The sequence below is a fragment of the Dermacentor variabilis genome, chromosome 8, assembly GCF_050947875.1.
Source record: "Dermacentor variabilis isolate Ectoservices chromosome 8, ASM5094787v1, whole genome shotgun sequence".
Lineage (NCBI taxonomy): Eukaryota > Metazoa > Arthropoda > Arachnida > Ixodida > Ixodidae > Dermacentor > Dermacentor variabilis.
In genome coordinates this window covers 42,568,965-42,590,592 of record NC_134575.1, presented here as the reverse complement: position 1 = coordinate 42,590,592, position 21,628 = coordinate 42,568,965, and positions in this window count along the sequence as shown.

Here is a 21,628-nt window from a genome sequence, read left to right as displayed (position 1 = left end):
TAGTGAGACGTGTTTTTTTTTTTCTACAAGCGGTCAATTCATACTTTCGCGGTAAAAGAAGACACCAACTTCATTTGGTTTTCTCTGTTACTGTGTTATACAGCCTCACCGATATTACTACGATTAGCAGTCTTTTGGAACTTCACCACTTAACCTCGGCAACACGAAAAGATATAAAAGTACAAGAACAACACAAACGTGAACAGGTCATAGGAAGTTTAGATGACACGGGTATCTTAATGAACACAGGGGACGGATCAAGGCATAAGCGGCTTGATGCACGGGAGATACTCATCCTTGGATCGATGCAGAAATCACGTAAAACAAGGGTCTGACTGATTGACTGAAACTGATGAAATTTGAAATGTGGTTAAATATTGCTTCGCCAGCTGCTCCACAAATAAATGAATCAAATCAAAGATGAAAGCATGAGAAGAAGAGGTAAATGAGTATTATATAAACAATATATGTAAGTGATGTTCCCTCGATATTTGGAATAGCTACTACGACACTGTTCGGCCTAAGTGATGTTCCCTCGATATTTGGATTAGCTACTACGACACTGTTCGGCCTAATACTCCAACGATTAGGCTCCAAGCAACGTTTAGGCTTACAAATGCTTTGATGATACCGGAACGCTCTAAAAAAATCTCATCCTCTCTGTGAAGTAGGATGACCAGCGAAGCTGTGTACGTGGGCCCCTTAATGGAGAATTGCACCTCCGCCGCGGGTCGGCACGGCATTACACTATATACCCAGGATCGGCCCACGTACGGGAATTTTTCGCTTACCACGTCAGCAACGACACGAGAATTTCCTTGGGCGGTAGCGGTATCTATATCCGCTGTAAAAAACTTCGTTTGCGACATCAGTAAGTTACGTGTACGCTCGAGCACGGTACGGTGCGCCATACCCTCGGATCACGTGGCATGTCAATCGCATTTCTGCGTAAAGGCGGCGCTGCAGCAGTATGCCTCAAGAATTACGCTTCAGAGTAACGTATCACGCAAAGCTAAAACGACCCAATTCTGCACCGGGTATCTCGCACTAATTGTCATTTCCAGCTCGGCTTAATTTGACTGTTGGTGACGCACATAGCTCAGGTGCCAGAAGCAATGGATATTGGGCGAAAGGACTCAGGAGCCCTAATTCAATGGCTGCGCTGAGGAACTCCACGGAAAATGTACCCCCTTTCTCGCGTCCTAGCGACCCCGGTTCTACGACAGAACGAATGTTTCAACGCATAAGCAATGCTGAAAACTGGTCTTAACTTGTACGCCACTGAGAACTGCTCAGTAACTGCCGTCACTTTGTTTTTGTTTTTTTTTCCCCGAAGCCGACGAACTTATCCAAAGTGGCAGTTCAAATTCTCTGTGAGGTGGTAAAACAATTTGTCATCCTCCAATCTGTCAAACGCCTGAGTCATTTTAATGACTTCTGCAGAGTTGTACTCCTCGACAAGGAAATCTGCAGGAGCGAATAGCATGACCGCGGACTTTTTGTGCGGCGACTTTGGTTTGAAAGGAGGGTACGTGATATGTGTGCACTTCGAGTACGCGGGAAGTCTCCGAGGCGAGCATCGAGGCCACCTACAAGCGCGAGGTCGTAAATATCGGAAGCCACGCAGTTGACTATATAGACCTTCCCCTGCCCTCTCCGCTTCATGAGGTACCACGTTTCCTCGTTCCACAACATTTTCCAAAGTATAGTTTCAATCGCATGAGCGATTTCATATTTGCTGACGCTGCCTTACAGGTCGCCTGTTAAAGAAATTATCGTGACCTAAAAACAATCTACAGCTACAAAGTTCCAAGTCGAACCCGCAGTGTTTACGTTTCAGGATTACGAAACGTGTTTATACGCGTGGGAGGATCTCATTTCTCGAGGTGATCCTCCTTCGAAACTGACGTACCGCATTGAGAAGTGACCAATTCATTCACATTGGCAAACGCTGCTTTGCTGAAACACGCGTGAACCGACCGCAGATGGCGCCGAAACCAAAACAAAAAGACGAGAGCTTCGTGCTTGATTAACGTATAAACATGGCATCCATGATTTAACGTCATCCTTCAAGCGCCGGCATAGCCTAAAAACACAGCCTTGGACTACATATCTTTCTAGCAGCAATGGAGATGTTGGTTTTCATTAACCGGCGTTCCCGAATTTTGTCAGTGTTGGTGTGGTCCTCGGTACAGGGAAGTCCTTAAGACGAAAATAGCCCAAATATAGCCATGCAGGCATCTCGGAATTTTCGACGTCTACCCGCATAAAAAGTAGCCCAATTTGGCTATTAACAGCCCGATCTGGCAACCCTGCTAGTAGGCGTGCGCGGCACTCCTCTTAGCCAGACGCGCGGAGTCACGTGGTCAGGCGGCGACCCTGCTGCGGGGAGAGCATGCGCCAAGCCGGCGGAGCTGGCGGCGCAGCTCTGCGCGACGAGTCACGTGATGCGTTGCCAAGGCTACGGCGCAGCTGCGGTCAAATGAAGGTCAATGTCGCGGCGACGGGGAAACTCAGCTCGACGAGGTTAGTAAAGCTTTCGTTTTAAAAACCGGAAAGAGAAACCTCCGCTTCGACAGTTTAATTTTTATGTGCTATCAAGGATGGGCGGCGTGCCTGCGTTGCTTAGGTGGCCTACTGCAAGAGCTTGCATGTCGCTTCACTACGGTTGATTTTTTATCGTGCGATTTTCTTCGTATTATTGCCAGCCTTACTCCTCCGCCTGAAGGGATCATTTTAAGCTGTTTCGACCCTCAGTTTCAACTTCGCCTGGCGCCCGATAACGTCTCGCCGCGATAACGACTTCATCATGTCGCATGTGGTTGAGTGTCACAATTAGAAATTTCACGGTGACACATTTACGGACTTCTTTTTCGCGGAGGTGATGAGACACCACAGCCACTTTTTTCCACGGTGTCATTTCCCGTCCCTCGACGTCCATCAATGCGCTCTGCGAGCTAGTCTAACCGCCTTTCGCGACACGCCGATTTCGGAGGTAAAGATGCTGGGGGGTTGCCCTAGGCATTACATGCACAAAGCCACAAAATCGTTTTATTTTTGCGATTCATGAAGAAGCCAAATGGACTGGACGAACGTCCCTTTTTCCCTTTCTTTCCCCCCCCCCTTTCTTTTTGAAGACAAGGTATCTTTTATTTTTGGCGGCTTTGCATCGATATGGTGTTGGTGGATTCTGGTTATCTGAGCACTTCTGTCTCGTGAAATTAGGCCATTCTTCTAGTGTACGTAGGAAAACAAACACGGCGTCAAAGTGAAGACTGAAACGAAAAGGACGCACCAAGTTAGCGTTTAGAGATGTCCACGGAGCACTAACAATGCGCAATTAGCGCAAGAACGGCCTGAACCAAACCACGGTGCTCTAATTGAAACTGCGCGCGCCTACAGCCATAACCAGAAGTGCGGTTTCCGCTAACCTTTTGCGACTGATGCGTGTCCGGCATGCCGTGTAACGACCTGGCGATAGCACACAACTGACTTTTGGGACGCTCAAGTGTCCTTCCTATAGTGGGCGTTTCTGATCAACCGCGTGTTCAAGATGAACGCACGATCAATTTGTGCAGGCTGTGTCAATATTGTGTCCGGCGTTGGGCCGAATAAACGGGCGGACGTTTCAAATCCAGAAGCTCGTGAACTTAAAGGATGACGGAAGTTCCATTTGATGACTGACGTGTTCAGGAGCCTCTGTGGTTGGCAGCTACGCGCAGAAAATCGCTGACGCTAAACGTCGCCTGGATGACTCACTAGAGCCGCCTGCGCTTTTCAGCGCCACCGAAATTCCTGCCACGACATTTCGTCGGTGGCATTTTAAGACAGCACACGAAAGCAGCGAGAAATGCCGTTCTGACGGTTTTTTGAAATCGTGACGACAGATACGCTGATGCAGAGAAGTTGCTGCATAATCAACTCGCTTTCAAAGAGAATGTCCCCTAAAGGGGTCCTGAAGCACTTTTCCAACTAACCATAGAAAGGCATCGCTATAAAATTACGGCACCTCGCGAATCTCCTGCCGCAAAATTTTTTTTAGGATCCTTCCAGCGGAAACGAAGTTAGACGTGTAGTTACTGGACCGATGAGCTTTTTTTTTTTCTTGGCTATCTTTCTCCTTCCTCCTTTAACTCAGCTGAGCAATAATTGTATCACTGAGGACGTTTTCACGATCACAAAATGAGCCAATGACTGCTCTGGGTTCCGGTGTTTGCGATGACGCTGCATGACGACGTTACGAAAGAAAGAGCAAGCGATTTTTGAGTGTTTTTGACACGATATTCTAAATTCCAAGCTGTATCCAGGGCAATATCTGGCTAACACGTTCATAGGAGCCTCGTTAACAGACATGCAACGTTTTCTAACTACGTATTCTAGATGTTGGAGACCTTGATCGTCTACAGCATTATTGACAAAAACAAGCGCGTTTCTGCGCTCGAACTCTGTTACAGCGTCAGCAAATTAAGTAAACTCGACCACCTATGTATATACTAGATAACAAGCTATGTTGAAAAACAGTTACGACACATTAGCTTGAGTAGAACATTTAGGTTGCATACAAGTACAGAGTTTTCTAAGGCGACTACTATGCAGGACGTTAAATATAGCCCCAAAATATGATCCGTGAATTAGTTCCCATGCATTGTTTTAAGACGTAATTTGGGAGGTCGACTAAGACCAGCTGGTCGATAAATGAACCAGAGAAAAAGAAACCATAATGAAGTTTGCTGCCCTCCATAGATACCACAGCATCTTGAATTCTTCTATATTGAGTGCATGTGAACGAACATGGCCGATACCTGGATGACGCATTAGAGTCGTCTGCGCTTCTCAGTGTCATCGAAATTCCTGCTATGAAATTTCACGCGTGGCGTTTTAAGACAGCACATGAAATATTTTTCCATTGAAGTATTTCAAGAGGTCCACAGGGATTAGCGAAACTGTACCAATATAGCTGTCGTGTTTTACGATTGTAGGCGTTATTTATGTGTCTGTGCGATCGCTGTCTGTTAATCTCAGCCAGCATCCGGAGTTAGCATAAGCCGATGTGGTTGCCTAGTGCCTTTCGTGTGGCGCTGCTAAGCACGAAGTCGTGGGAACGTATCCGAGTCACTGCGGCCACATTTCGGTGGGGGCAAAATACAAAAAAAAAAACAGCGGCTGCGTACCTTGCATTGAGTGCACGATGAAGAGCCCCGGGCGGTCTAAAGTAATCTGGAATCTCTGACTACGGCGTGCCTAATAATCAGATCGTCATTTTCGCAGGTAAAACGGTAGGCTTCTTTCTCTTTCTTAAATTTCAGCCTGCAGTAGCGTAGGAGACGATCACTTAGGCTACGCTATCCATGTGTGGGTGTTCTTTCTTTTGTTCTTTGTTAATGCCAACATCTCCCTTTCTGTTTACTGTCAATAGTAAGACTTGTCTCGCATGGCCGCATTCAATAAGTACGCCGATCACTCGTTCAGACTCAATAGAAAGAACTTATTGTTAAACCCTTTCGCACGAAATATTACTATAGAAAAATACAGATTAGGCATCTGACTCTTTTTTTTTTTTCAGAAGTATTGTGCTGATATACTTCTAACATAAATATGGGAATACAATGTCTTGCTGTGGACATGCTCGTCCGTCCTTGGACAACCTCATCGATTCGGTCGCATTTGGCCAGCATCAAAAATGTCTCAAAAACCTCACCCCGGCCGTGCGTCCTTTTTTCGCATAAAAGGCGCCTACAACTATGTAAAACATCATGTAATTACAGACGCTTGATGAAGGCCGGAATCCGTGGCCGTACTTTTCATTGGCAACGAAGTTATCCGACTGACAGAGATTTATTCGCGATGACCGAGTATAGTGCCTCGACGAACGATAAAACAGGCCGTAGAGCGCCGAAAGACGGTGTGTTGAGCAGAGCACCATTTAGCCTAGCGCTCGCTGACCTTGCCCGCTATTCGTTCAAGACAGTCCAATAATAATAATAATAATATTTCGGGTTTTACGTGCCAAAACCACTTTCTGATTATGAGGCACGCCATAGTGGAGGACTCCGGAAATTTTGACCACCTGGGGTTCTTTAACGTGCACCTAAATCTAAGCAAACGGGTGTTTTCGCATTTCGCCCCCATCGAAATGCGGCCGCCGTGGCCGGGATTCGATCCCGCGACCTCGTGCTCAGCAGCCCAACACCATAGCCACTGAGCAACCACGGCGGGTTAAGACCGTCCAAGTAACAACCAATGCATCGGGCCATCTGCCGTGAAATGGCTGCAGATACGAGCAAGGCTACAAAAGGCCGCTACGCTAACATCATTGTACTTGCGAAAACCTAACTGAGAGAGCTGTCTTTAGAAAAAAATGCTGCTTTGTCTATATTCGCAAGCAAGGAAATGAGTCCTTGCACTGCAAATGTCGATGGACAAGCACATGTAAGCGCATGGAAACACCGCTCTTTTGGGGTAATTATCGAACGCGCCCTCTCACGGATCCCACACGTTTCGTATCTAAAGAGGAAGTTTACTACAATGACACACCTAATCTAATTTCTCGGCGAAAAGTCATGGGGCACATGTCGCTAGTGTCGTTAGTGACAAGCGAGTCCCTTGCGTCCTGTGTGAAAAAGGTGACGGTGCCAGCCGGCAAAAAGAACAATTCAAAAATTGAGCACCGGGCTAAAATCGCTTACCTGCAGCTTATGACTTCAGAAAGTGAAATTCTAGCCATAGACATTTCTGTTCCAGGCCGCATCTCACTGACATTAGAGAACGTTTATTTCCCCAGAGGCATTCTGAATACTAGAGTTATAGAGACAGTAACTGCGTCCTGTAGAAAAGAAGTCACTTTTAGCGGAGACATTAACTCCCATAAAACTTCGTGGGTTTTCAAGACCGATTCGAGTGGTAAACGTATGTGGGATTGGGCCGCTAACAATAATTTATACCCGCCGTGGTTGCTCAGTGGCTATGGTGTTGGGCTGCTGAGGACGAGGTCGCGGGATCGAATCCCGGCCACGGCGGCCGCATTTCGATGGGGGCGAAATGCGAAAATACCCGTGTACTTAGATTTAGGTGCACGTTAAAGAACCCCAGGTGGTCGAAATTTCCGGAGTCCTCCACTACGGCGTGCCTCATAATCAGAAAGTGGTTTTGGCACGTAAAACCCCATAATTTTAACAATAATTTATCGTGTATTAGCGCAAGAACACCCACATTTATTTGTAGTCAGTCACTTCCCGCGATAGATCTCACTTTCGCTAGTACTCATTTGTCTATCTCCACATGGTCTGCTATAAACTCGGGCACAAGCAGTTACCATCTTCCTATGCTTTTTGAGCTTGTAAGCCCATTGACTCAAATTATTATACAATCAAATACTTTTGCTAATTTCAGCACATTCAAAAAGATCTTACATGTAGCATTACGTAATAAGCAATTGGATAATGAAGAACAAAATGTCATAAACTTATTTTCCGTTTTAAAAGATTCCGTAAAAAGAGGCTCAATTCACTGTGCACTACAGTGAAGGCGGGTCTTCAAACCATTGGTGTAATGCAGAGCGCTCACGTGAACAGGCTGCGCGTGACCTCACCGACCGCGCCTCCTCTGCAAGAAGCACCGAATCCCCTCCTCCCTACGGCCACACGGCCACGCTCCCGCTACTCACAACGAGATTATTAAATTCTTCTACATGTCTAGAAGGGTCTTTCCACCCCCTCACCGCAAGTTGAATAGGGCGCAAGCCGTTTCGCTTAGGCTTCTGCAGACCAGCACGTATCCTTTTCTGTCCGTTCTCCCCGAGGCTTACCCGGACGTGTATCGCGACGACGCCTGCCCCTCCTGCGGGCAGACCTCCACTCTAGCGCACATGCTCTGGGAGTGCGGGTCGACATACCCCAAGTTCATCAAGGAGGAGTGGGACTCGCTTCTGCGTAGCCCCGCTCTAGAAAAGCAAATCTTGGCTGTCCGGCGTGCCCGCGACCAGGCCGGTAGGCTAGACCTGCCGGTCCCGACGTGGGACTAGCCGGGTGCGCGACGAGCTCGCGTCCTCGCCGGACCAGCAATAAAAGTTTCTTCCCTCACTCACTCACTCACTCACTCACTCACTCACTCACTCACTCACTCACTCACTCACTCACTCACTCACTCACGTGATTGCAGGACAAGAAAAGCAGCGTTCCAAAAACTACTTCATAACCAGTGTCCTAGCAATTGGAGAGACTATAAGTTCGCGGCAGCAACATTTAAAAGAACAGCTGCAAATGCGAAAGACGACTTTAATCGTAAGCACTTGGCCTTTCTTTCAAAGGCCAAGTGCTTTTCTTTGGCCTTTCTTTCAAAAGCCAAAGCAGTTTTTCGATTTTTTTAGAAATAAAAAGGTCGTTCCAGCACTAGTAAACATCGACTCTGTGGTTCCAACACCCTGCGAATTGGCGAAATTACTGGAAGATAAAGGTCTAGAATGTCGCTTTAAGTCGATTCTGCCCTATCACGCTACGCTGCCTGCTCATGGTGAAGACTTCGAAGTTACGGTTTCGGAGACGAAAAATTTACTGAGCCAGCCATCTAATTCAGCGGCAGGCCCTGATGGCATTACTATGGCAATATTAAAAACTTTATTTGAGATGTTGCCGCGCGCATTACTTACCGTGGTAAACCACGCTATTAAATATTCGTGGATTCCTCCGGAATAGAGACTTGCAAGAGTAATCCCATTAAAAAAACGAGGTGCCGGTTATAATAACATCAGGCCAACATCTCTTACATCTAATCCCGTAAAACTCAATCTCACACAATCGTATGGATAACTGGATGATGGAGAACATGATTTCGATCCCACACCAAATTGGCTTCAGACGTGGGTGCTAGATTTGGTGCGCCCATGTCGACCTATAGAGTCGTATTCAACTAGCTCGGTGTCAGGAAAAATACGCAGCCTTAGTCACCTTGCATATCACTAAGGCGTATGACAGTGTAGAACATGCAAGCCTAATAAGTGCCGCTTCATAATGCAGGTCTGCCAAATTATTTTGTCGCGTGGGTTTAGGAATTTTTAAACGGCAGGAAACATTACTGCTCTCAACGTGGATGGTCTCCATTAACGTACCAAGAGTACTACGACGATGATCGGTCCTATCTTCATTAGTGTTTAATGTTTTACCGAGCACTGTACCTTTGCAACAGGATGTAAATGTGCAAGTATACGCTGACGACATAGCATCTTTTGCTTTGCACCGAACTCTACACTTCTATATGTGCCGTCTATAATTGTGGCTTGATGGTATCACCATCAAAAAAAGCGTCATCCTAATTTTCCCTCAAAGCGTTCCTGCTCAAATTTCGATTCTTTATCGACAAGAAAGTATCCCACAGATGAGTTCACTTAAAAATCTGGGAGTAATGTACACCGAAAAACCTAATTGGAGTCCACATATAGAGCACATTGCCTCAAAGGGAGCACGTGCAATAGGAATGCTGCGTATACTCACCAGCAATCGACCAGGGTTGCGTCGGCATGTTCTGATTATGATATATTGGATGGATGTTCGCCCGATAATAGAGTTCGGCCGCCTTTTGCTTTCTGGTGGACCTGCATAAAAAATTCGGCCTCTGGTTCTACTAGAACGAGAGGCATTGCGTTTATGTCTTGGGCTTCCTGAATTTTTCACTAATCATATCAATCAACAAGCACCCCTGCCTACTTATGCGATTTCATATCCTAATAGTACAAATTCTTCTAAACATATATGCATCACCACAGAGTAGGTCACAATACGTTTTTCACAAATCAATCGGCCTCATTTTTCAACTATCAATGGTATCACTCACGTTGCCTTAAGTTATTTTCGTACAAAAAAGTTATTGGGCCCATAAAAGGCTTACCTATGCGAAGCGGTCTTACTAAATTCCTCTGTTCTAGTCGCTAAAATAATAACCTCCCCGTGATGAGGAAACACCTGCAAATAAAACCTGCGGGCACTCCAAGTAATACAAGCTCAAGCTCTACAAGGGGTATACCTCGGTATTTCGAAGTGCACGCCTACGGCTGCAATGATTGCGATAGCGGGAGAGCGCATCACATTAACCTACACAGTCACCGACGCAGTCGGGGCGCACATCTGACACGTTGACCGGCTGACCTCATCACCATATTTTTTTTTCTGTTTAGCTGCAGAAATGCTGCACACAACTACGTAGCCACTTACCAGTCGCACCTCTCTGCCTTCACACTAGATGCCTGCAGCAAGACCGTGCTCGCATTTACGGTGCTTGCGTCGACGTCCTGAAGTGCGCCTCATCACGCCAGGTATCACCAAGCCTGAACAGAATCCCACATTGCATCGAACCTCCAACTATTAAACATTTAATTCAAGCGGGTACGTAAAAAAATTACCGACGATTACGTTACTTCCTAATGCGAAGTTTGAGCGCAGCAAATAAGCTGTTTCACCTTTTCGATAGATTGAGGCAAAGAAATCGAGCAACACATGTATGCGCTATCACAGAATTTTTTTTTTCACACGTATTCCTTTAACAAAGACTCCACTAACAGTTCTTGACAGTCATGAAGGAAGCTTTGTGGTCGGAGAAATAGACTGATATATGTTCGACTTGGTACACCAATGCTTGATTCTCAAAGACGAGATGTATACAAGTGCCTCGCGAGGTTGTCACAGCCGTGGCACGCGTTACGAGCGAGAGGAACGGGATGTTCTCCCGCATAAGTGTTAGGAAATTGCTGTTTGTCTTTATGTCAAGCCGCCACCGATCTGGCTCTCTGATTGCCACCGCACAGGGCGAACGGCAGCGGCAATTTCGGCTCGGGCGGTGCACATATACAGATCCGCCGCCACCGATCTGGCTCTCTGATTGCCACCGCACAGGGGTTGCATTCGAGGAGGAGCGAAGAAAGGAATTAAGTTCGAGCCGGCGCTTTGACAACCGGAGACTCGCAGGAAGAGGGGGGAGAGGGCGGCGTGTACACCCAGCGGCAAACGATGGGGGCAGAAGCGCGCGCAGCAAGCGGACAACACGATAAAGGGAGGAGGGAAGAGATAGCAGCGACTGACTGATGCCGCTGACGCCGATAGCGAGTCAACCCCAGCTGCGGAGTTGGTTTCAGGGACAACTAATAACCGGCGCGTCGGCAACTGAAGGGCACCCTATCCGCCACACAAGAACAGGGGGGGGGGGGGGACCTTTTCCTCCTCTTTCTGCATGGCGGCGACGGTGTTCTATGCAGTCACGTTATCTTGACTCTCTAGCGGCGTCAGCGGCATCCAGCGGTATCAGTCGGTCGCTGCTAGCGCTGAGGGGATGAAAGGGGGGCGGAGCTGGTTACGAGGCCGACGACGACGACGACGCGAAACCCAGGAACGGACGCCAAAGAGCTGCGCTCTAAAAGTAACCGTTGAGCCCATTATTTGGCGCAGTAAAACCAGGCTTCGCGCGTGATGAAAGAAGGCCGTAAAGGTTGAATTCACGAGTTCATGAGGAAGCGTTGAGCTGTAGTGAAGTTTTAAAAGACGTTCTAAATTTAGCGACGCAGCGGCTGAGCACCCGATATGTGGAGAGGCACTGCAGCAGCACGTAGGCAGCTTGAGACGTCGAAGAACTCAAAGGGGAATGGAGGGAATGAATGTCACAGGATCATAATGTCGTAGGCGCACGGAAACTACATGCCGTTCTGCTTCTTCAATGTAAATGAGTCTGGGGAGAGAAAGGTAAAAGTAAACAGCGCTTGCGAGTACTACAGACGTATATAAGACGGCGAGGTTCTTTGGCCACACAGACGTGTGGACAAATAGACGACGACGTGAGAGTCATGGGTGCCCTAAAGATGGTTCTTGCCGGCGCGGTATCCGTGGGTGAGTCGCCCTTTACGAAAGTGCTACATTTAGGTAAACAGTAAATGAAGAGGAAAACAAAGACCCAAATTCAACGGCACCTTTAGGAACTTAGGATCCCACTACAGTCAACACTCATTATTTCGACCCCGTTAATTCGACTTTTCGCTTAATTCGAAAGCACTGGGAAGTCCAGGTGGGAAACTGTATATCGGGAGCTATGGAAGTAAACCTTTAGTTCGATCGCGAAAGCACGTTGCTTCGGATAATTCGACCAGCCACCGGCGCCCCCTCTTGCGAATAGCGGTTACTGAAAGCTCGCGAGGTGTGATGATAAGATGTGCCCAAATGGGGGATGTTGGTTGGAATTCCTTAAACGTTTATACCATCTGACTTGTTGGTTTTAGGTATTACTTTCTATCATTAGACAATCCAGGTACAATTTTTCTAAATACTCATTCACACTAGAGTAAGCTCGTCAAAAAGCCGTGGCAATCTCGAACGCCGCAGCTAAATCGCTCGGGTTTTGCTCTTTGTTCTTTCATTAACGTCACTACTACACCGTGCTTCAAGAAGGCGTCTTTGAAAGACCTTCTGTCATTTGTTCTAAACGCGATCTTTTCTGCAAAATCAAACGCTTCACGTGTCCCACAAACCATTTGACTCTGCCTTCTATGCCTAGAACGACAACTAATTAGAGTAATATGTCGTCCGACATGGTCACTCTTACTGACACCCAAAATTTTACGTGCAACGCCGGCTGTAGAGTGTGATGCATTAATCAGAAACACGTCATCGCATAACTTCTGCCTGCTTGATGTCTTGGTTAGCCTGCTAATATATATATATATATATATATATATATATATATATATATATATATATATATATATATATATATATATATATATACACGTTGTGAGACTCACGAATATGTTGCTTAGATGGCCCCTCACCAGGTATGACCATGTTGAGCTGACAAGCGCCGTGCATGCTAGCGCGCTAACGATTGTGTCTGCTAAGTATTACGTCGCAACGCGCTGCAGAATGAGCTGAAATTCCAAACCGAACGCTGTCTGCCCTTCTCGCGGGCGCCGCGCTCCAAGCAGGAGGGATGTCTTTGCTGTGACGTAGGCGCACGCTCCAAGCAGGAGGGATGTCTTTGCTGTGACGTCACTCGCAGTTACACGTGACTTCGAGAATTATTCGAGGCAGCATCTGTTATTTGTCTAATCTGTTGCTTCAATAGACGAATTAAAGCTTAGAGAAATAATGAAACACACACGGAATGTCCGGGTGTTGTTGTTTTACTTACCACCGCAGCAAGAGATGTACCTCCGTTTCGTCTGCTTGTTCCCACGTCCAGCAGTCGCGCGCGCAGACAAGGAAAGTATGTCGTTTTCTAGTGTTCCAAAGCGCGATCATACTCTGCAATCTGCTTGTGTCTGCCTCAGTGTTTGGTAGCCCCGACTTATACCGCTAGTCAGCTGTTCTCCAGCACAGCGCGCACAATCGTGCGCTGCGTGAAACGATACAATCGCAACAGCTCGCGCGCGACACCGTCAGCGGAAGTGCGCCTCGCGACAAAAAAAGAGAGGAAAGAAAAGAAGGCGGTGCCTGTGACGTTGCGTCACGTGATCCTAGAGCTCCGGTATTGGAGAACGCAGGGAAGGAGTTTCGCTTGCGGAGGATAGACGGGGCAAGTGGAGAGAGTGTCTCGCTTGGCGGTGGCGAGCGCCTTCTGAAATCATGGGTTCGCGGCAATGAAATGTTTCTATCGCGGGTAATAATAAACCAATTTGGGAAATTCTTGCGGCAGAACGCTCCCTAGAGGGCACGTGACACCTTCCAATGTATAACCGGAATTTCCTATGTGGCGTGGTGAGGGGCCATTTAAGCACAGAAAGAATTATTCAGCATCAAACGGAGGCAGCCAGTAATGCTATGAAAGTTTTTGGTGATTGGTGTTTCCTTTCTTTTTTAGAATAAAGGTTCAAGATGTTGCACCATCCAGAGATATGTAGAGACATCTTCCTAGTGCACACACAGATGCGTCACTCCACAATGCTTATTCGATTTTTTTCTTTTTAGGTTAGCAATTAAAATTTTAAACATTGCTTTGTTATACTCTTCCAGTCATTGTCGCCGTAAAGTCGATGAGCTCAGAATACCAGTGCGGGCCATATTGTCCCCCAAAAGCAAGTATTATTCCTTTTTTCGCAAAACACTAAGACACATTTCCGCAGTATACTGCAACAGCCACTACTAGAGAGGAGACTTCCTGGAAACGTCAAGAGTTAACCACCAGGGAATGAGGTTAAAATGCGCGAATGTCGGTGCTGTGCCCTCCGCGACCCACAGGCTTCCCTTCGCCTCTACCACCTCCCCCCCTTCTTTGTCATCGAGGAGACGCGTCACTCGTCAGAGCTGCAACACGTTGAATGTCGAATTCTAATGGTAGATTCGGAGCACTTCCAGGGCCACATTTCTCCGGTCATACCAGTTTAAAGCAGCGCCGAGTCCTCGGGCGTATTCGTGTATCTTTGTGCGCAAGCGCGCGAGGAGTCGAGGGTAATTGAGTGACACGCCACCCCTGAGTGACAGAATTGAAGCTCGCCGCATTCATCGCCCGCTAAAGAGTAGCAAAAATTGCTGATCTGACAGGGCAAAGAGCACTGAGGAGAGTTGGAAGCGTTGAAAAAAAAACGTTAACAGTCCGTCACTTCAAAATTGCGCGCCGAGTGGGTGGAGAAAACGAAACAAAAAACGGTTCGGGCTCCCACGTATCGGGGAGTGCACTTGCGTAAACTTTGTTTTCCCTGCTCCGGAGCAAGTGTAAATATTGTACAAGGTTGTGAACGTACTGGCCGCCCCGTGCTGGATGTCCCCTGTCACGGATGTGCGCCATTACGTAAGGGGAACCAAACTGAACCTCCCAAGACTATGCAAAAGGTGTGTGTCATTGTTACACAAGTGGTATGAAACGTGGCCTTAAATATACTGACGTGCATGTGATACCTTCCTCTGCGTACATCCGTCCTCCCAATTCTTACCTCGACAATGACGAAGCGTCGCCTTCGCCTCTCGTGACATATCTGCGCTTGCACATGACATTTTGCATCCACATGAACTGTTTGTATGACACTGACATGACACTGACATGACGTTGATATGAAACAGCTTAAATTAAGGTTGCCACCAGTGCAGTTCATAAACAGATGAATTGCGTGGGGTTACATGTTGCATAAGATTAAAGTAAAGGCGATTGCGGGCTTTAACCTTGTTGTATATAATTGAAATGACTACTTCACGAATGCCTCGCTTCGCATAGGCTCTAAGATCTCCGTCTGCTCTGCATATTTTTCCGAAATTTTAAACTAATTTGAATGTATTTTTTTGCGTATTCATGAAATATGCAAGTAACTGCATAGTGTGTGATACATCTTTAGCTATAATAGTAGCTGATACGTAAAGCGGCAACCATGTAGTTTATTAATAAGAGTAAGGTTCGGTTGTAAGATTATAGCCCAATGAAAGGCTGCTCAAATTTTCGCATGAGAAAATAAAAATTGCGTCCCAAGGGATTAGGACGAAAGGTCAAAAGCAAGAATTGAAAATAGAATGTTCCAACACAGCGCCACCGTCTACTCCTCCCGTTACTGCCTTAGCCACATGCGAGCTTTGCGCGTGTTATCTGATTTACGTCGTGCATAAATATCTCGTAGTTTAGCTAAGGTGCACGATCTGCCCGGCTGCAGAGCAATAGCGGGGTGCTAAAACTGTTCATTGAAAGCTGTTCATTTTACATTTCCGTAGAATGCGATCATGAACGCCTGTGTGACAATCTGCCCTGAAACTATAGAAGGAAGAGAGTTCGATCCTTTTGCAGTCCAGAAGCTGGGGAGATTCCGAAACGGGACGCCATGCTGGGTATTGTTTTGTTGTTCTAATTTTTTATTATCTTCTATGCATGTCATGTGTTCTTACTCCCTGAGGCGTTTATTCAATGTTGCATTTGAAAAAAAAAGAAAGTATTCCGCGCCTGTTTACTTGAAGCAAAGAGCTTGTAGTTGCCGAATACTCGCCCTAGTCACAGCAGCAAACTTAGCAAATCGCAACAGGCAATTACACGCATTTCCTTCGGTGATGTTGCGTTTAAGTCGCTGCCTTTCAAATCACATTGCATAGTAGACCAGTAAAACGACACAGTTACTTTCACACAACTGACTTGGAAAGCGAAGAAGTGATTTGAGTAGCCACGAGGACACGCAAAAACACGCACGCCGCAGCAATACTTCGACCACTGAAAGCAAATTCTAATTGAGAGTGTAGCGCAGGTGAAGCCAATACGGCGGACACTGAAAACATGAACCCACAGGTACAACGCAGTGCCTGTGCGTTCACGCTCTCGTCTGTGTTCTCCGTATTGATTGCGCTACATTTGTGTTCCAAGAGGACACACTAACCAGCACGCATTGCGACAACACCTGATCTTGTTGAGACGTTTCATTGCTGCGGTATAAATAATCTCCGTCCGTCCGTCCGTCCGTCCGTCCGTCCGTCTGTCTGTCTGTCTGTCTGTCTGTCTGTCTGTCTGTCTGTCTGTCTGTCTGTCTGTCTGTCTGTCTGTCTGTCTGTCTGTCTGTCTGTCTGTCCGTCCGTCCGTCCGTCCGTCCGTCCGTCCGTCCGTCCGTCCGTCCGTCCGTCCGTCCGTCCGTCCGTCTGTCTGTCTGTCTGTCTGTCTGTCTGTCTGTCTGTCTGTCTGTCTGTCTGTCTGTCTGTCCGTTTGTGTTTGTCTGTCTGACTGTCTGTCTGTCTGTCTAATGATTTTAAGACAAGTATCGTCATCATCAAAAAAATCGAGCCAAATTTTCTCACAGTTTGACTATGATGCCGACTAGCGCAATCGCCTGTGTGTCATGCGGGGAAGGATAATGCCAGGAAACGCAACATAAGTGCAAGGAACACGAGTACTGGGAGACACGGAGGAGTCGAGCCTCCCTACAACGGAAGCCAGGTTTAGGAAACAAACCTGGCTTCAAACCGTTCCTGTTTGTGCTTAACAGTGAGCCAGTGAAAAATGTTAGCCGAACCGTATTTTCTTTGCCCAAACCATGGACGCGCTCACGTACTCAGGGTGCGAACCGCCAATTTATGTAACTGCGAAATTTCTTTTTCAGCTTGAAGAACAGGAACGCCAAGAAAATGTACAGCTACAAGGCACCTGTTGCGGCGGAGAATGTGTACCAAAGGACGGAAATGAAACCTGCAAGAGCAAGATGTCAAAATGCAGACTTCACGACGCAGTACGGCTTAATGCAACGCTAGAGAAAACGAACTGGGATGCTAGAAGGAACAAGACCAAAACCAACTAATTCTTAGCCTTCGCCACCATAAACCAAGGCAAAACAAGTACACATGAACATGCTCTTTACCGCGAGAAAGGTTATTTATAAAGAAAGAAAAATTTATAAACAAATACAAAGCCTTAATGAAAATATCTGCAGGGAGGTCGGCCCGAGGTACGCCCGTGAGCGAAAGTATGTGGACCCACAGGCTCACCGAAAGGACTAAATTTATTCGTATTTCAAACGCACTGAAACTGACGAGTGCACTGAAAAGTTCGCCATGCAAAGTTTATAATGCGAACCTCAATTTCAAGTTACATCTATAGGTGCAAAAGAAAATCAGCGTTATCGCGTAATTATTGATCCGTATATTTATGCTCAAGGGAGTACCTTCCTCTAGCAAGATACCCTGCGCCGGGGGAAAGGGAAGAGGGTAAAAAGCAGCAACATGGTGGGTGACGATGACGGTAGAAGGAAGATGCAAAACACACAACATGCACGTATTCTGCAGGCCCGGAGTCGAGATCCGTATTGAAAAGTCGAGGAATATCCGGATGGCCTGAAAACTATAGGGCCCATATTCGCAAAAAGCTATTGCGCCAAGATTGTTCGTAAGGAAAAATTCCAGCCAATCCAGATGCTCTACACATGATTAGCGAAGTCGGTCGGGCAATGGGCTAAGAGCACTTACGAATGTAAGGCTTTGTGAATACGGGCGCAGGAGTGCTATGCAGGACACCCGGAGTTTCCCGCTCGCCTGAGCTTGCTCGACGGCAGTTGGCGAGCAAAGCTCGAAACGCGCGAAAGCAGCAGGCGATAAAATGTCGAGATAAAGCCGCGTATGTCGACACGGTTGTGCATTCTTCGCATGCCGCTTCTTCGTTTGAATCACAGGTGACCGCACAATAGATAGTTTTAGTTTTGTGTTTGCAACCAAACGTAAACGCATTACGTACGTAAAGAAATAACGTTCTCCTCACTGCGCATGCTCTGAACGTTATTGGGTTTCGGAGCTTTACGTGCGATATGATAACTTACGTTACCTGGCGAGTTTAACATTCGAATTCTTACGTACGCAAAGAAATAGCGCTGTCGAACGTGGCGGCACCCATGGCTCCCGCTTCAGCGTGCATTCTCGTGATGGCTGCACTCTGACTCGCCTCGATCGCCAGTAACTATTGAAATGAGCTTTCGCTTTCTCTAAACTCACCTGAAACGCTAGTTACGAGTGCTTAGTGCGTTCAATTTTTGAGATCGTTCCGCGATTCCTGCGTCCGTAGGCCTAGACAAGACGCGTCCGCATAGCAACAGGTTGGATTGCCTTGGCTTGGACACGTTTGGCACGAGGCACCAGACGGTGCCCTGTCTCCTAACGTATTCCTTGCGTTTGCGTTAGCTCACATTAAAGTATTGGAGGGACGCGCAGCGTAACGTCCCGCAAAAGTGCTTGCGTTTAACGTACATAAGGAGACAGACGCTATTCTGAAACTCTATTGTCACGCGCCCACGCCGCTTATTGTTATGATAGCAATACAGCAATACTGTTATTGTCCCGCTATCTACACACACTCGGCGAAAGCTGCTTGCCACGCTTTCTGAGGTGCGTACGGGCGTTGTCTCCTTTTTCTATCCATGTTCCCCAGCGGTACAAGGTCATAAATAATGATGTATTTTAAAGCACATTCAGTGCACATCATACACGTTTTGAAGTACTTACAGACTACCACAAAGTGCGTAAAAGATGCATCCGAAAGTTTTTACATCTTACTCCAGCAGGTGATGCACCGTGTATAACGATAAGCAAATGAAGAAGACACCGACGGTTTGACACCTTATGCACTACTCCGTTCGGCCCCCCATGATGTAACGCCCAAGTGGTGATAGCACAAGAGTTAATCTAGATAAGCCAATGAAACTGGAAGCGTGCCAAGGATTGAATCTTATGTTTTGATACCATTAGTTCGTTCATCTACGACCGTCGCCAGAGCCCGCGGAAACTCGAGTCTACCTGCATAACAACCCAGGGGTCGAATTCACAAAGCCTTTTCTTTCAATGCGAAAGTACTAGATGCCTCATGAATAAGAAAATCCGCCGTTCGTTGTTATCATCCGAGTGTGCCAAAACCCACATTACCAAGTCAGGACGTCACGTTCCCGGTGCTACACCTGCTGCGACTGGCACTGCGTAATCCCACGGTGAACAAACAGCCTCGGCGACGGACCTGGCCCACTGTCAAAATTGAATTAAGGTGGATTGAAGTGGATTAATGTGGATGAAGTTTAGGGTTTAGGGTCTCGTGAAAACGGTCAAACAATTAATAGCTCTAAATGAGAGGCCATATTACACAAGGCATGGGGCAGGCAGCCCTATTTAAATCAAGAATTATTCTTGGATGGTGCGACTATTGAGACTTTGACCAAATACAAAGTATGGGGCGTTATGCTTTCATAAGATACGAACTGGACATGTCACTTGAACTAGTTATGAAATCATTGTCATCTGCCGCAAATCTATTATCCCATTGCCGTCATTCTTTTTTTCTGAGAAAGTAAAGTTGCAGATATATTATGCCTTGTTTGAATCGAATCTGAAATATTGTGCGCTTGTATGGGCTGCTACCGCGAAACGTAATCTTCATGCGCTTCAACTTCAAGAACGGTCACTTCGACATGTAGCGAATGTACTTTATTTCCATTCTGCTGTGCAACTTTTTGAAAATAATAACATAACACGAGTAACTAGCCTTTATGAATACCGGCTACTGAATTCTTTTTTTATTCGGCTCCGAAAATTCTAAAACATTTTTAAAACATACGTCACGACTTGAATGTGAAAGCAGTGATGCGCGTACCCGCAGCGAAGACAGGTGGTTAGTACCCCACAGGCATACAAATTACCTCATGCACTCGCTAAGACACACGCTACCTACACTGTTAAATAAATTTGAGAAAGAAATGTTATGATACGTACCATGATGCGAAAACAAATTAGAGCGTATTTTTGTAAACGTATTTTTGAAATGTGATCTTTGTAATTAATGTAAATGTGACCCATTTTAATTGTATATCCTAATATATCAGTGTTTCATATGTTGACTTACTCCTGCCATGTCAGGGCCTTCAGGCATATTCAAGCTGTCTGGCGGCTGGATCCCTCAACAAGCTTTGTTGGAAATAAAACCTTTGATTCGATTTGATTAGGTTTAGGGTGAATAGCAGTAGATTAAGGCTGCTACAAATTAGAGCAAGATGGATAATTGTGGAGCTTTAAAGTCATCACATAGACAAGTCCTAACGCTTTCGTATTCGAATCACGTAAGTACACTGTCAATTTTTGTACGCTGTTCCTAGCTCCGGTGTTTTTTCGCCAGGAAGACAGTGCGATAGCAATGGCCCACACTTCGCTTATGATTAGGGTGCATCAATGCGCACCTCCTCCACAGCTCCGTGGTGAGCGACGAAGTGGCGGGCGAGGAGAATATCGAGGCATCCTACTTATTATTGGCGTTCGAGATCTAGAGAGAAAGCCAAGTGGCCATGAACGATAAGGAAATAAAAGAGTGTGGTCACGTGGCATTGCACTGGCGTTATGCATGTTCCTTGTCTGGTCTATGAGATGCAGCAAGTCACCTTTCTCTGTAGCGTTGCGCCTTCCTCTTCCATGCGTCTGCTATAGCGCCTCCATGCACGGCATTGTTCGCTCTTTGTGAGCAAGCCACCAAACCCGATTACAATAAAAAGTGAATGCAGCTGTGAGAAAGCCGCGAAACCGCAAAACAATGAACAGTGAAGGCAGCTGTGAGCGAGCCGCGAAACCGGCAAAGCAACTAACAGTGAACGTAGCTGTGAGCAAGCCGTAAAACCGGAAAGCAATGAACAGTAAACGCAGTTCAAGCAAGCCGCGAAACCGGACAGCAATGAACAGTGAACGCAGTTGTAAGCACGCCGCGAAACCGGAAAGAATGAACAGTGAACGCAGCTGTGAGCAAGCCGCGAAACCGGCAAAGCAACGAACAGTGAACGTAGCTCTGAACAAGCCGTAAAACCGGAAAGCAATGAAGAGTGAACGCAGTTGAAGCAAGCCGCGAAACCAGAAAGCAATAAACAGTGCACGTGCCTGCGAGCAAGCCGTGTAACCGGAAAGCAATAAACAGTGAACGCAGTTGTAAGCACGCCGCGAAACCGGAAAGAATGAACAGTGAACGCAGCTGTGAGCAAGCCGCGAAACCGGCAAAGCAACGAACAGTGAACGTTGCTCTGAGCAAGCCGTAAAACCGGAAAGCAACGAACAGTGAACGCAGTTGAAGCAAGCCGCGAAACCGGAAAGCAATAAACAGCCACGTGCCTGCGAGCAAGCCGTGTAACCGGAAAGCAATAAACAGTGAACGCAGTTGTAAGCACGCCACGAAACCGGAAAGAATGAACAGTGAACGCAGC